Here is a 16,040-nt window from a genome sequence, read left to right as displayed (position 1 = left end):
TTTTTTCAACACTGCATTATAATAACAAGATGGAATTATATTCCTAGCTGATAGCTCATTTTCAAGGAGCCAGTTTTACGTTAATAAATACCTGCGTAGTTCATATTATTGATCAATTTATAGAAAGAAGTTTCTTAACGGTGTGTAAAGCTTTGAAAACACGAAAGTAGTTAATGGGGACAATGGGAATTTAACATGGGGAATACAGGACCGGCACTCTGGGGACAATGGGAATTTAACATGGTGGGTCTGTCTAGAGACAATGGGAGTTGAACATAGGGATTTTTTACATGGGTAGGACTATAGAGGACAAAAAGTATTGGGCCTGTCTAGGGATGATAGGAAAATACATTACAGACAAGAAACAATAGACAATAGACAACAGACAAGAGACAAACACTTATACATCATTCTAAACAAAACAAATTTGAGGGAGGCAAGAAAGTCGTTTCTTTTCGAGGCATATAAGGGGCCCTGAAAAGGGCCTTTGTCTTTATGTTAACATCATTCCGTTAACATAGAGGGCGTGGTATTGGTCTTCTTCTTTTCCTCAAACTTTGTCTGATTTCTTGTCCGAAAATCATAACTCTCTTTAAACAGCCTTGACTCCCCACATACATTCTTCTTCTCCAAACGCTTGTATCCGTCATCCTGACAATGGTCCACGATGATCTGCCATACATGAGCAAGTCCGTACGGAACAGCATTGAAGATACTAGAGTAGAGGATTCTACGTCGGTCCACATTTTTGCGACGAGAACAAATGAAGGAATGCAGTAAACAGCGGTTATTTGTAGGGGAAGGGAGGATGGAAACGGATTGAGTTTGTTGACCAATCCAAACACGCGTTACAAAATTCAGTCACCATACGGAGTCATTCGTCCAATCCAAAGAGAGCACTCTGTGACGTCACATTCCCCATATAGAGGAATTGGAGAAATTGATGCAGCAGCAAAAGGAAGCAGAACAAGCTTTTCTTCTTCAACAACAGCGAGAAAAAGAGGCAAGAAGGAAATGCCAGGAAGAAGAAGCAGTGAAGAACAAGGTAGTGAAAGTCAAACGGTCGAAGTACTTTTAGACATTTTAGCATAGTTAAGTAGTCTGAAACAAATGTATCAGACTTCGTTATTACGACCGAAGAGAATAAGACCTTCCCGGGCTAAACAACCCAACCCTGTGACTACGCCTGCTGTACCACCCCCAGTGATTTGTACCCAATCATCATCGACAGGAGGCAAACCAGAAGTAATCTTTGGCCGTGGCAAATTCTTAAGGCAGTTAAAGCTGATTTAAACAAACACATACACAAAGGCCCTTTTCAGAGCCGGGGCCCCGAGTGGCCGAGTGGTCTAAAGCGCTCCTCGTTACGGATCACTGCCATCTCACCTCTGTCTGCGGCGGTTCGAGTCTAAGATTCAGCCAATGTGGGCATGTGAGAAAGCTTGCCAGTAGCTTCTCGTGGGTCGGTGGTTCTTTCCGGGGTTTTCCGTGTTCTTCCTCCACCATTAATACTGGCCGCCATGTATAGCCTATCGTGCTGAAAAATGGCGTTAAACCCCACAACAACAACAACAACAACCTTTTCAGAGCCACCCATTTCTCTCAAAAAGAGATAGTATTTCAATTGCCAACATCAATTAAAACTCAGAATCCCTTTTTACCTCTATTGTATGTGTGAATGTATGAGTGCATGAGTGTATGTTCTTATTCTAGAACCCAGAGACACCTACGTTTTATGCCAGGTCTATTCTGATCCAATGAGAGTGAAATGAATAGTGGAAGGCAAGACACACACCCTTTATATATATATATATATATATATATATATATATATATATATATATATATATATATATATATATATATATATATATATATATATATATATATATATATATACGCTAATCTGACATAGGTATAAAGTTACCCATGGTGTTTAACATGTAGTCCTTTGACATTTTGCAGTCAAGATGAAACGATCGCATCGTCTCGTACAGTAGCTGAAGTCTTGGCACAAATTCATGCCAGTGATTTTGAAGTTGACATGAGTGAACCAGAATCCAGACCCAGAGAGTCTTCACCTAGCCAAGGTTCACCAGTAAATCCTGAAAAGTACTATAACACTCAATAGACGGAAAAGCGCTCCTCTATAAAATTTAGAACCACAACTTACACCTACACGGTGAAGTTTATAGATTTCAAGTCCGACATACCGCTGGAGAAAACAGAAGGGTTCATCACCGAGATGTGGGATTCTTTGTTAACTACACTGAAACACCAATGTCAAAGCAAAGAAGATGATCGCTTGAGACTATCCATTCATCACGACAGCTTGAAGTCCCCTCTTTGAATCGAGTTTAGCAGCCCAGCAGAATTGACACCTTCCAAAGTCATCGACAAGATTCAACACGTGCAACACGTGCAACAATCCAATGACCAGTTTCACATCACCGATGGTAAAGCGACACTGCCCATGACCCACTTCTCTCTCCCCCAAGGGACCGGACAAGGCAGAAAAGTGTTATTGGTAGACGACTTTCGTAGCATGAAGCGTAGCCTCGTCCAAATTAACAACCCTCAAGACCAGATGTGTTTAGCCATCGTTACCTTCACGAGGACGAGCGTATGCCGACACGAACGACACGGTAGAATGAAAAAGAGCCTGGGATAACATTCGATAAAATCGAACCGAGCCAAACAACGAAGTGAAGCAGAACTCCTGTTACAACAAGCCGGCCTGTCCAAAGACACACCCTGTTGCATTTCTGAAATGCAAACAATTCAAGATGTCCTAGCTCCACGCTACACCTTGAAAGTGCAACCTCAAGAAGTGCGCGAACCTCTGTTGTTTCGAGGCAAAGATTTTAAAGATGGAAAATACATTCATATCTATCATCACGATGAACATTTCGATGCCATTACTAGTATCACCGGATTCCTGGGATAAAGGTATTACTGTGAGAAATGTGACTATTGCTATAACAATCCAGAGCAACACAAACATTGTGGATCGAAATGCTCAGGATGTGTGGCCTCTCAACCCTATCAGGACGAAGGACAAGAACGAGTGCATTGCCCTGCTTGTCAGCGCACTTTTGTCAGCCCTGTCGGAAACCATCAACATTTGAAGACGCAAGGTTCACAGCAGAAATTTGCTTGTCAACTCTTGAAATTGTGCCCCACTTGTGCACAAGGCATACGTACCAATAGTCCCAAGGCACACGTATGTTCAGGAAAGAAAAGATGTTACATTTGCCACCAAATCGTTGACTTGGAACATCAATGCTACATTCAAAAACACCAACTCCCACAAGAAGAAGATGATGACCACAAGAAGAAAGACAATTTCATCATTTTCGATGTCGAATGCATGCGAGAGAATGGCATTCACATTCCTGATTTCTGCGTGACTCATCGAGCGTGCGAAAAGTGCATCCAAGAACCTATCTTTAGTCATTGCCCTCACCGCAGTAAGATTCCTTGAGGACGTGAAAAAATCGTTCGGGGACCAAACACGCTAGCCGAATTCGCTCAATGGATCTTAGACCCCATCGACGAGACGTGGAGCCAAGAGGACATCGAACGTTATGGAGATTGTCATCGCCATGCCACGGTGAAGGCTCACAATTTCTCTGGATACGATGGACAGTTTCTTCTCAGATACTATACGGAACAAGGCACCGAACGTCCTAAAGTGACTTTGAACGGAGCCAAAATCATTTCCATGCAAGTGTGACAAGTACAGTTTAAAGATTCGATAGGCTACATGGCCATGCCTTTGAGTCGAATGCCTAAAGCGTTTGGAATGACAGAAATGGCCAAAGGCTACTTTCCGCAATTTTTCAATACCGCAGCCAATCAACATGCCGTCATACTCCATTTCCCTGAGGCTAAAGACTACGACCCCGACAACATGCGTACCGAACAACGAGAAGCTTTCTACGCTTGGTACCAGACCCATGCCTCGGACCCTTTCGACTTTCAGGAAGAAACGTTAAAGTATTGTCGTTCCGACGTGCACATTTTACGACGTTGCTTTGGAAAATTTCGATAACTGTTCATGGAATACGGAGGGGTCGATCCTTTGAAAGAAGCTTGCACCATTGCCAAAGCATGTTCCTTAGTGTACAGACAAAGATTCATGCCTGAAAACACACTGGCTGTCATCAATCTTCAAACAAACAACTTTGTCAAACGTCAATCTCGGTCAAAGCCCTACGCTGGTTACATTACTTGTGCGACAAGGAAGACAAATGGATTCAGCACGCCTGTAACGGAGGAGGCGAGAAAACCATTGGAACGTATTCGCTAGATGGCTGGGACTTAGAAAACCTCAAGATCGTGCACGAGTTTAACGGTTGCTTATTTCACGGATGTACCGTCTGTTTGTTTGAACGTGGCACTAAAAATCAATGTGGGAACACCAATACGATCATCGTTTGAAAACTGATCCCGAGTTTCAACACATCGTAGAAAGTTACAATTTGATGTACCCCCTGAACCCGAGGGATAGTTTGTACGGAGGACGGACAAATGCCACCTGTTTGCTGTACCAAGCCGACGAAGAGAAAGGAGAAGAAATCAAATACTTGGACGTGTGTTCATTGTATCCCTACGTGTGCAAATAGTGTCGTTTTCCTGCAGGACACCCGCAATTGCTAACGGAACACATCGACCTGGACCACATTCGACAATACGATGGCTTGATCAAGTGTAAAGTCTTGCCTCCCACGGACTTGTACCATCCCGTGTTACCTCAACATTGCCAAGGCAAACTGATGTTTCCCTTGTGCCGCACTTGTGCCGAAACGTGCAATCAAGATCAGATTTGTCAGCAGACCCAGGAAGAACGCGCCTTGACAGGAACATGGGCCAGCGTGGAATTGTTCAAAGATCTGGACATGGGATACCACCTGTTAGAAGTGTACGAAATTTACCACTTTCCAAAGACACAACAATACCACAAGGGTGACCCAACTCAGAAATGCATTTTCGCAGACTACGTGGATACCTTTTTGAAACTAAACAAGAAGGCAGCGGCTTTCCTTCTTGGTGTCACACTGCCGAAGATCAAAAGACATTCAAAGAGAAATACTGGGAGCAGGAAGGTATCACTTTAGACCACATCGAGAAAAATGAAGGCAGGCGGTCATTTGCCAAAATGATGTTAAATTGCTTTTGGAGCAAAATGGCACAACGTCCGCGTTTCCTCAAGAGTATTTGACAGAACCTTCCCAGTACTTCCAGATGATTCATGACAAAACCAAATACATGAAACATGTGGACGTCGATCGTGAGGATTTGATCATAGTCAATTGCGAAGATCTAGACTTTGTACAAGCCAACGAATTGGGAAATTTCATCATTGCGGCTTACGTGACAGCTCATGCTCGCTTAAAATTGTACGAAGCTTTACAACTGTTAGGTGATCGTGTGCTGTACTTTGACACGGACAGTTGCATCGACATTCATCGCCCGGGTCAACATCACCCTGACATCGAAGGAGCCCGTTTAGGAGCTTGGACAGACGAACACCCAGATGGTCAAAAGAAAGGAAAGAAGAAGAGAATAGAAGGACAAAAGAAAGCTTTGAGAAACTCAACAATAACTGGATAACGATACAGGAGAAATACAGAGCCATATGCCATACTGACTGGATGACAGAGTCAGAGATAAAGAAGAAGAAAGGAATATTAGGAAAAATGAGAAGATGGCTGAAGAACTGAAGAAAATAGAAGAAGAAACAGAAGAAGCCAAAGGCCCTTTTCAGGGCCCCTCATAGGTCTCGAAAAGAAATTGCTTTCTTGCCTCCCCAACTTTTTTAAATGTTGTATAAGTGCTTGTCTCTTGCCTGTTGTCTATTATCTATTGTCTCTTGTCTGTAATGTATTTTCCTCTCGTCTCTAGACAGGCCCAATACTTTTTGTCCCTCTATAGTCCCACCCATGTTAAAATTCCCTGTGTTTAATTCCCATTGTCCCTAGACAGACCCACCATGTTAAATTCCCATTGTCCCCAGAGTGCCGGTCCTGTATTCCCCATGTTCAATTTCCATTGTGCCCAGAGTGCCGCGACCATGTTTTTAATGATAAGTCCCATTGTCCCTAGAGTGCCCCATTAACTACTCACGTAAGCTAATTAGTCCTGGAAACTCTAAATATTTTGAGATGTAAATTGTTTTCGTAAATTTCATCGCCTCATACAGGTTATACACTCTTCGTCTATGCTTTTGAAAGTTAAATTACAATTTGATGTCGCAGCAAAAGAAAGAGGTTTGTGTTTCTGAAACTGACATGTATCTGTTTTTGCAAGGAAGCATATTTAATATTAATTGTCAGCTGCCATGGCTTCTGATTAGAGACACTTCTAAATATTGTTCAACAATTGGTAAATACTTCGAAACGATATCTTGCGTGAAAAGTTTTGAAGTGAAAGAAGCAGACATGTTTTAGTCTTTTCTGTCGGTAATAAAGGATGCGTTCTTTATTCTTGTTCTTTTCTATGCTCTTTAGCTAGAAATAATAGAAATACACCTTACCGCAGACCTGTAATACTATTGTAGGAGGTCGTTTCAACTTTAAGAATTTATTAGGCGATTAATAATAATACACACATTCGTCAACCATTGTCTCACTAGGCATGAATTTAAGTGTATTGTACAGATTTTAGAGATAACTTATTGCGCGTGTTGAAAATAGAAACGTATAAAGAAAAATGAATGTTTCCACTTCTCCATTACTTAAGATCTAAATGGTTAAAATGATCAGAAATAATAATTGGAAATATTGCACCTTCCTGATGTTAACAGTTTCATCAACTAGATAAATAGAATAAATATACATTTCGTTCTTGTATTCAACCCCTCGCTACACTTTCGATGGATAATTGAGACGGTCTGTCCCTGTTTCTACATCTATAAATGCCATAGAAAAACGCCATAGCAAAATGTCAACAGAAGAGCTTATTTAGTTGGGTTCACCCATGACCGGAAAATAAACATACATACCTTTAGAGCGAGAGAGACAGAAAGAGGGGAGGAGGACAAAAATCCTCGGAAAGAATGACTCACCTCAGCATACACAGACAAAGTAATCCAAATAGAAACGAAGCCATATTCTGCAAAATAAATTTAACCAACTCGAGACAAAGTATCATACCAGAACATTTGTTCATCCACGAGCTTTATACAGACTATTTCTAAAACGCTAACCTAAATCCATTACACGGACATATTTTAATGACACAAACTAAGCGTTTATATTATCCTTTTCATTATTCATATATCCAACCTAGTGTAACTCTTTCTAGCAAATATCTCTGATTATGGCATGTCAACAAAGTGGTACACATTTAAAGAAATGTACTGAACGTTATCGAATGATATAGCACGAATATTCGTCAAGGATTCATACATAAAGAGAGAACGACAATTGTTGAATTTCTTGAATTTGTAGCCGAATTTGTAGCCTGAAAAGGCACTGGTCATTTCCGAAGTTGCGCAGATTGGGAACAACGTGTATACGCATACACACGTGCGCGCGCACACACACACACACACACACACACACGTGTTTGAGGACTTTTCCATCATTACAATTGTTATTGATAAGTTAATATTTTCAAATATATTTTCGAAATGATATTGCTATGTATATTTGGTTTGCACTGGTCGATAGATGCCTTAATTAATTACATATTATGGGTTACGTAAGATTGTATTTAGTAGATGGCCTTGTTTAAAATCAGTGACAGCTTTGTAACCAAGCGGTTTAATGAAAGATAAATATTAGGATTATTATGTTTGCCTGAATCAAAGACATTGCTAGTTTTCACATAGCTAGATGTGGTGTACTGATGATTGTCACATGCTTTATTGTAACAGACCTTCTAATTATAACTTACATTCTTCTAGAACAATCAACGTTTGGCCCTCATCTATGTTAATCTTTAGTGTCTTAGGTTTTTTAAATAAAAGTCTTGTTTAAGATTTTGGGCCAGAATCATTTATGTATTCGGTATTTTGAGATGGGTGAAATCGTTTAATTCAGTTCATTCTTCTTTAGAAAAACAAAGTGCTCCTAAAAAATTTTTTAAAGAGACATTAGCATAATAGTGAATTCAAACAAGGCAACCTTGGATTATATTACGGTGATTTAATAAAAGAATGTTGGCAAATCTTTACAGGTGAGGCCATTGGTACATTAGTACATCAGAGACCGTAGGACACTACAGACACATCAACACAAACAGCATGGAAAATTATTTGGAATATGACTAAAATTTATTCCGAATTTTATTAATTATGACTTGTTAGAAATTCTGGATTATTTGGGATTTTGTTTTGAGTACTTTAAGTTCGTTTTACATGTTCATTTGTGCTCTAGTGAAATAAATTATATGTTGAATTCTACAAAGCTTGTTTTTCTCACTCTTTTCTATTATTTATTTTGAAACCATATCATCTTGACAGTTTCTTTTAACCTGGTGTACTTTCTAAACACATACATAGAGCAAGCTTTAGTATGCATCTTTTTTGTTACGCCTTTAACTTATCTTGCCATAAACTACTGAGGTTTAGCGAGTTCTCTTCCATAAACATAACCGAACAAACATTTCTTTTCTGCCTTCATACGCAACTGTGAATGTTCACTTGCAAGGCTACAGACTAAACCCCTGATTATACTATTAACTGTATTTATACCTGCATATATCTTTTTTATCTTGACCATATACAAACATTGGGACCAAATTATTTACTTCGTATGCTTCCTGTTAGATAATGAAATACAACGTAAATGGCACCCTAGCTTTCTTGTCAATTAATATTTCTTTAAAATAATTCATTTTCGACATCTTAAATTATATAAAACAATGATTTGTTTATAACAGCAGATGACAAGCAAGAGCAACACACTGCTGAAGTCGTTAAACAGCCAGGGAAGATTTGAAACGGCATGAACGTTTATGGATCTTACATCGCCCTGAAAGGATCCTATGCTTTCCGAAACTGTGCAAGATTTGGAACAAACATCTGCTTTTGAATGTTTCCGTTATTGTAATTTTCAATGTCATGTAATTCCATAATTTAGACGATACTTGTAATAAAATTATATCTTACCTGGTTCGATGGAAACCTGCTTATGTTCAAAGCCAAGGTTACTGATTTTAAGCTTATTCAGTTTACTGCCTTTTATACCTGCTACGCGAACTTTACACTCTGTTTTAGCCACAGGTCATACCCTATTTTATTTTGTATCTCCATTTCAACCTATCCCTTAGCACTGGGAGATGACCTATGTTTCTTTTGTTCTTAATCCTCTTGAACCAAATCAAATAATAGATGTACAAGGTCATTCAATACACGCAGAATAATTGTACCTCACTTGAACTTATCTTGTTATTTACTCCCTTTTATCCAGAAAGAATCTGAATGTTGATAAACAAACACCGATCACTTTCTACATTGGGGCAGCTTTTCTACTGAACAGGTTTGTAAAATATTCGTTTAACGTACCATTGTACAAGAAGCAACTATATCTAGTAAAGAACGTGTTAAACTCCCCCTCTAACTTTCTTCATACCATGCATATTTCACATACGAGTGGGTTTCATTTTCTTTCTGATTTAAGCTTTGTGTTTCCTTGCTGGTTAAAAAGCAAGTCGGTTGTCAAGACCGTATCAATAAAGATTCATCCATGTATTTCTCATTGATACTTTCTACTTATAAACTATTAAAATATTTACAAACAACATTCTGTAGTTGTAGTACGTTGCTGCTGCAAAGTTGTATCACATACGGCTTTGATTTGATAAAATAAGGACACCAAATCGCAATGTAAAATAAAGACTTCGACTAAATATAACGAATGAAAAACATCAATAGCAATTGTGTGGTAAATGGCTCAATCAAATGGGTAGATTTGAGGCTGTATATTGTGTGAGAGACTATTGGAATGAACGGTGAACAGACACTTTCTTCTTTTTGAAAAGTGTCTTAAAACAGTTAATGTTCGTATCAGAGTTATGAAACTAGAGATATTAGATATTATTTTGGGTCATTCTGTAACAAAGTTTATTTTATATGCATCTTACACTTAAATTATATCAAGCATGAAATCTCTCTCCCTCCGACATATAAGTCATACAAATTAAATACACGGAGGACATGACAATAAGATTCTAAAATTGTGTATGTTACTAAACGCAGGATCGATGTACAAAGAGAAACATTTCTGTCAAGACTGTATTTGTCTTTGAAAGAATCTATAAAAAGTCACGACCGGGGCATGACATTATATGTTTATAAACAATCAGTCCATTTATATGTAACAGCTGGTAAATATAGAGCAAGTTCAAGTGAAGTACATAGATCCTACATCTGTTCCAGAAACTGCAAAAAGAGGAGCAATCTGTGTAAATGTTAGCAAAAATCGAGCAAGTTCACGTGAAGTACACATATCCTACATGTGGTCCAGAAGCTGTAAAAAGAGGAGCAATTAATCAAAAGTATAGATCCATTAATCATTCAATAAATCACTACATGCAATAATAATACAAAAAACAGATGTAGTGATAAATGAAATGCGGATCAGAAAATATAAAAAAAAGAAAATGTAGTGAAACTAAAGATTACACAACACCAAAATTCGAAAGCGTAGTAAGACAAACAATTCAAGTTACGAAAAGAGCAATGAAAATCCTTAAACTCTGCATGCATAATGTAGACTATCTTTATCGAAAAATACAAACACGTAGTAATATCATATATCACATCTCGTTTGGTATTGGATTAAAGTGCAAACAAATATAATGTCTCAACCACTTTCGCATAATTTTATTACTGGAATAGATAGATCAGGGATGTTTATTAAAGCAACTATAGAACGTTGACATTCAGTTTCACAATTGAAGAGATACAGCCAAAGACGTAGAGTTACCTTGATAATGTGTGTATTTGTATATTGCCAAGAAACTATGGAATACGAAATGTAAAAATGATATCTTTAACTTAGACGAATAAAGGAATAATATCATGAACATTTACAGTGAAAAAGAAATGTCATAAGCCCATATAAAGACCTCATTAAAAACCATATCAGCCCAAACTATTAAACAATATGGTATCTTATTGTAGAATTCGCTATCTTATGTTCGTATAGGAACTTGAAACAGTGTAATGTTGGCTCGTTAGATATATTAATCATGGGATATTAGGATCAATTTGTGTCATTTTGTAAGACATGTAAACATTTGTATATGCATCATATCAAAAATTATAAAATAGCACAGTTACCTTAAATTTATCACATAGTTTCTTTAGCGATAGAATCCCTAAATTATATCGAAAATAAAATAAATAGTTCCCTATTTCCCTTCCCCACATCATACGAATTCCCAATTTATCTCAAAGATGAAATCAAACTTTTCAGACTTATAATATGACATAGAAAATTAGAGAGAGTGCATATAAATATAGTCTTTTCATGTACAATTACAGATTATACGAAGATTATACAATCTTTTATTGTACTAAAATTAGGATCAATGTACAAAGAGAAACATTTCTCCAAAGACTGTAGTTGTCTTTGAAAGAATCTATAAACAGTCACGACCGGGGCATTACATTATATGTTTGTAAACATTCAGCCCATTTATGCGTAACGGCTGGTAAATATAGAGCAAGTTCAAGTGAAGTGCACAGATCCTACATCTGTTCAAGAAGCTGTAAAAAGAGGAGTAATTAAACGAAAGTATAGAGCCATCAATCATTCAATAAATCACTACATGAAACAATAATAGTTCTGGGCGAGATTCGTTCCTGTATTTCTCTTTCGGACTTCCTACCTTTAAACTATTCAAATATTTACAAATAGCATTACGTAGTTGTAGTATGTTGCTGGTGAAAAGTTGCATCAAATACGGCTTTGATTTGATACAATGATAACACCAAATTACAATGTAAAATAATAATACTAAAATTAGGATCAATGTACTAAGATAAACATTTCTACAAAGACTGTATTTGTCTCTATAAGTGTTTATACAGCTTATACGAAGATTATACAATTTTTTATCGTACTAAAATTAGGATCAATGTATAAAGCAAAACATTTCTGCAAAGACTGTACTTGTCTCTATAAGTATCTATACAAAGTCACGACCGGCGAATGAATGAATTGGTGTGTTGATCCACCTTATAAGTAATCGTTGATAAAAATAGAACAAGTTCACATGAAGTACACATATCGTACGCGTGTGTCAATATATATAAGGAAACAATCATTGTAAGTATTGATTGACTAATCATTCTATAAATTACTATTTGAAATAATAACATTGTACGTGTTAGGTCTGTTACCCTGGAAACGTTGATGTGGAGAAAGGAGTACGAATCTGAATTGAACAATCACAAAAAGTATTGAAACTCAAGATTACCGAACATCAAAATATTTCAGCTGTACTATTAGTCTAATGCGAATGAAAAGATTTCTACATATTCCAGTTACAGTTTTATTGTCATGTTCCACAAGGAAACTAAATACTGGCATTCAGAAATCAGACAAACAGACAGACGGACATCTCTCATATTCGACGCAGGTGATAACCTAAACATCAAAACTGTATTTCGTGGAATATGGATATCAGATTCAACACATTTTGTCCTAAGATGAAAACGAATACAGTTACCACCAAACTGTACATAGTTCAATTATTGAAAATTGTTACAAAGACTTCTACTATAGAAAATGACGCCGGAGAGTATATTACGCACTTTGGGCCGAGCGAACATGACCATATTAATTTTATAGATACATCATATTTCGTGCAATCAAAGTTAAGATATTTCGTAATAATGATTTTATGTTACAGTATCCCCCCTAGGATCCATATAAACATTAGTTTGCTTCGGATACAGTGTATTATTTTCATCTAAACCATTACAAAATCAAACTGTTTGATCAAATGGCTCAATGTAAATTAGTTTTATACATCGTGACAGTCCATTTGCATGCACGGTGAAGGCTAATTTAGTTAAAAGAGGTTTAGGAACTTACGATACTAGAAATGTGAACACTATCACAAAAATATAAAACAACATAGTCACTTTATAGTTAATACATGGTTTATTGACCGACAGAATCAATGAAAATACATGCAAAAGAAAAGACAATATTTGACTACTTTTATTACAGAGAGCATACGAACACTCAACATATCTGAAAGATGAAATAAAACTCTACTGACTTATAATGAAAGGCAGAGAAAGGCAGTTAGAGAAGGGGCATAGCAATATTGTCCTTTCTTGCACAATTACACATTATACGAAGATTATACAATCGTGTATGTGAGGATGAAACAAATGTATAAATCACAAAAATTATTTGATCCTGAAGATATCAGAATTGCAAAAGTTTCTGCTGTACTGTTGGTATAATTAGTATGCACTGGGTTCAAATGTATTAGGAACGATCTTATAGTTATGCTCAGCAAAGAATCTACCTGGCAGTCATATATCGCACAAACATACCAACATACAGAGACAGATAACTCGATATCTCCCATATTGCGTAGAAGGTGAAAAAAAAATGTTAGAATTAACCAACAATTATTTAACTGAAGAAAAAATATGCAAATATTCTTTTGAACAGTCACCTTCCAGAAAACTAGTCTAATTTAACAATATTTTTAGAGGGTTTGATAACAATGTTGGCTCTTCGCACTAATGTGTTGGTACTGGTTCCAGAAAACGTCCGTATTTAGTCCAATTTAACAATAATTTTAGAGGGTTTGATAACAATATTGGCTCTTCGCAATCATGTGTTGGTACTGGTTCTAGTAATAAACAACAAATTGCAGATACCGTTATAGTAAGTGTACAATTTTTTGTGATCAATCCCAAGTTTTCCTGAAAGAAATTGTTGTGAATCTATTATAACTTTGCAAACTACGAGCCTCTTATGATTGATCCAAAGTTTGTTATAAGGAATCATTTAGGGTCGACCCCAAGTGTTTTTCTGCAGATAGAGATATTTTATATGTGGTAAGCTCGTGTAAGTCACCCATCAGTGTAAGTTGAAAATTCATTTGAATTATGTTTAGAAGCATGTTAATTTCTTTGCTACTACAAAGGATATTATGTCTGCTAATTTCAACTGATATATACAAAGCAAGCACAGACGAGAGCTGAACAAATATATATTCTGTACAGGAAGAAATCATATTCGCTAGCCAAGGTTCCGATGTGTTAACCCTATTTACACCATGTCGGATCAAGCAGATGTTTGACTGCTTTTTCATAGGAACATCAATAAGATTTCTTGCCTTGTCTCCCTTAATATGTAATAGCAAATAACCTATAGTGTGTAACTGCGGTACATTGTTGCTTTGTACATCGGTAGAAAATAGTGGAGGAAATTTACATCAATGGATACTTTGTAAGTCTAACTTATAAAGTATAAGTGTGTATGAGAGAGAAGCCATTACATGTGTATTTTAGGGAAAAGATGTATTTGTACAAACACGGACCGGCAGTGGACAATTGATTATATATCAGTCCATTGCAGTAGTGTACCACCCTTGTATCAATCGTGTAGGACCAGTGTTGAAATTTGAAAAACTTGATTTTGAATGGATGCGGTAGCTTGCTGCCACATTCAATGAAATTCACAGACCCGAAGCACTGAATTATCTGATCGATCGGTCAAGGTGTAGATAGGGTTAACACATCGGACCCTTGGATATCGAAGATGGGAACAAATGGCCAATATAGCATTTTAAAGTAAATCTCTCAACTCATAAATTAATTTTGTTCAAATCCATTTCAGGAATGGAGACTTTCAGGTCACCGCCATAGCAAACAAAACTGTCAGAAATGACAAAAACACTTTATAGTTTATTTCATTTCAAAAATATAACTGAAAGAGTTCATCAATATGATAGGGGTAGACATTAAAAAAAACTAGCCTTAAGATCGCCCCCGTGTATAATATCCATGGCGACATATATTGATGGCTACTTATTTGTACACAACAAAATAATATATCCAATTAAGTTTTTATTTACATGCATGTACATTTATCCTAGTGAAACCGTGTGCTGCTACTGATGAATTTAAGATCCTTCTGTCATAAGAGGTATAATTTTAGAACTACGCTACAGTCTGTATCGCAATTAAGTTCATGACTGAGTAATATCAACGGCAAAAAGTCTATCAAGAATGATGTATCTTAATAGTTTTATGCATTCCAGAAACCACTTTGCTGTTTACCCTACAATATTTTAATTGAGGAAAAAAATCCTTTAGAGATCAGTCACTGACCAAAACAATTACGCTGTATTTAGTCAATTTAACCATATTTTTGGAGGGTTAGATAAGTATATTTATTTTTCGCACTCGTATTTTGGTACTGGTCTCACAAATGACAACAAATTTGCAGATTCAGTTTTGCTAAACGTATACATGTTTTGGATCAATCTCAAGTTTTCCTAAAATACAGTGTAGTGAATCTCTGCAAGTGGATCCCATGTGTGATAAGGAGTCATTTGGGATTGGTCCCAAGCTTACCTGAAAGTGATTCTGGGACTGATCCCATGTGCGCCAGCGACAAAAGTCACTTTTCTACAATTTTAAGCAAGACATTTTGGGGATTGTTCCCATGTTTGCTTATTTGGGATCGATCTCACTTTTGGCACTGATCCAAAGTTTGCGGCGAAATGATTGATCCTAAGACTTTCTGGCATGAGATGTTGAGATGTTTTGATCAAAACCGAGCGTTTATTTTGGCATGGTTTTAGTGAAGAATTGCAAGTCAGTTTTGTAGCAGAATTTAGGGATCAATCTAGAATTTTCCTAATGAGAGATTTTGGGGATTAATCCTCGCTTGCCTAGTTGTAGATTCTTTTGGAATCTATCCCAAGATTGCCTTATAAGTGATTTTGTGGAATACAGCAAGAAATGTTGGATTAGATCCCAAATATGATTGAAAACATGGTTTCAAATCTATCTACATCCCAACTCTGCCGACAGAGAAGTCAATTTA

Source organism: Sinohyriopsis cumingii, chromosome 10, assembly GCF_028554795.1.
Source record: "Sinohyriopsis cumingii isolate HCF-2022 chromosome 10, ASM2855479v2, whole genome shotgun sequence".
Taxonomy (NCBI): Eukaryota; Metazoa; Mollusca; class Bivalvia; order Unionida; family Unionidae; genus Sinohyriopsis; species Sinohyriopsis cumingii.
Note: the sequence above shows the minus strand (reverse complement) of the source record.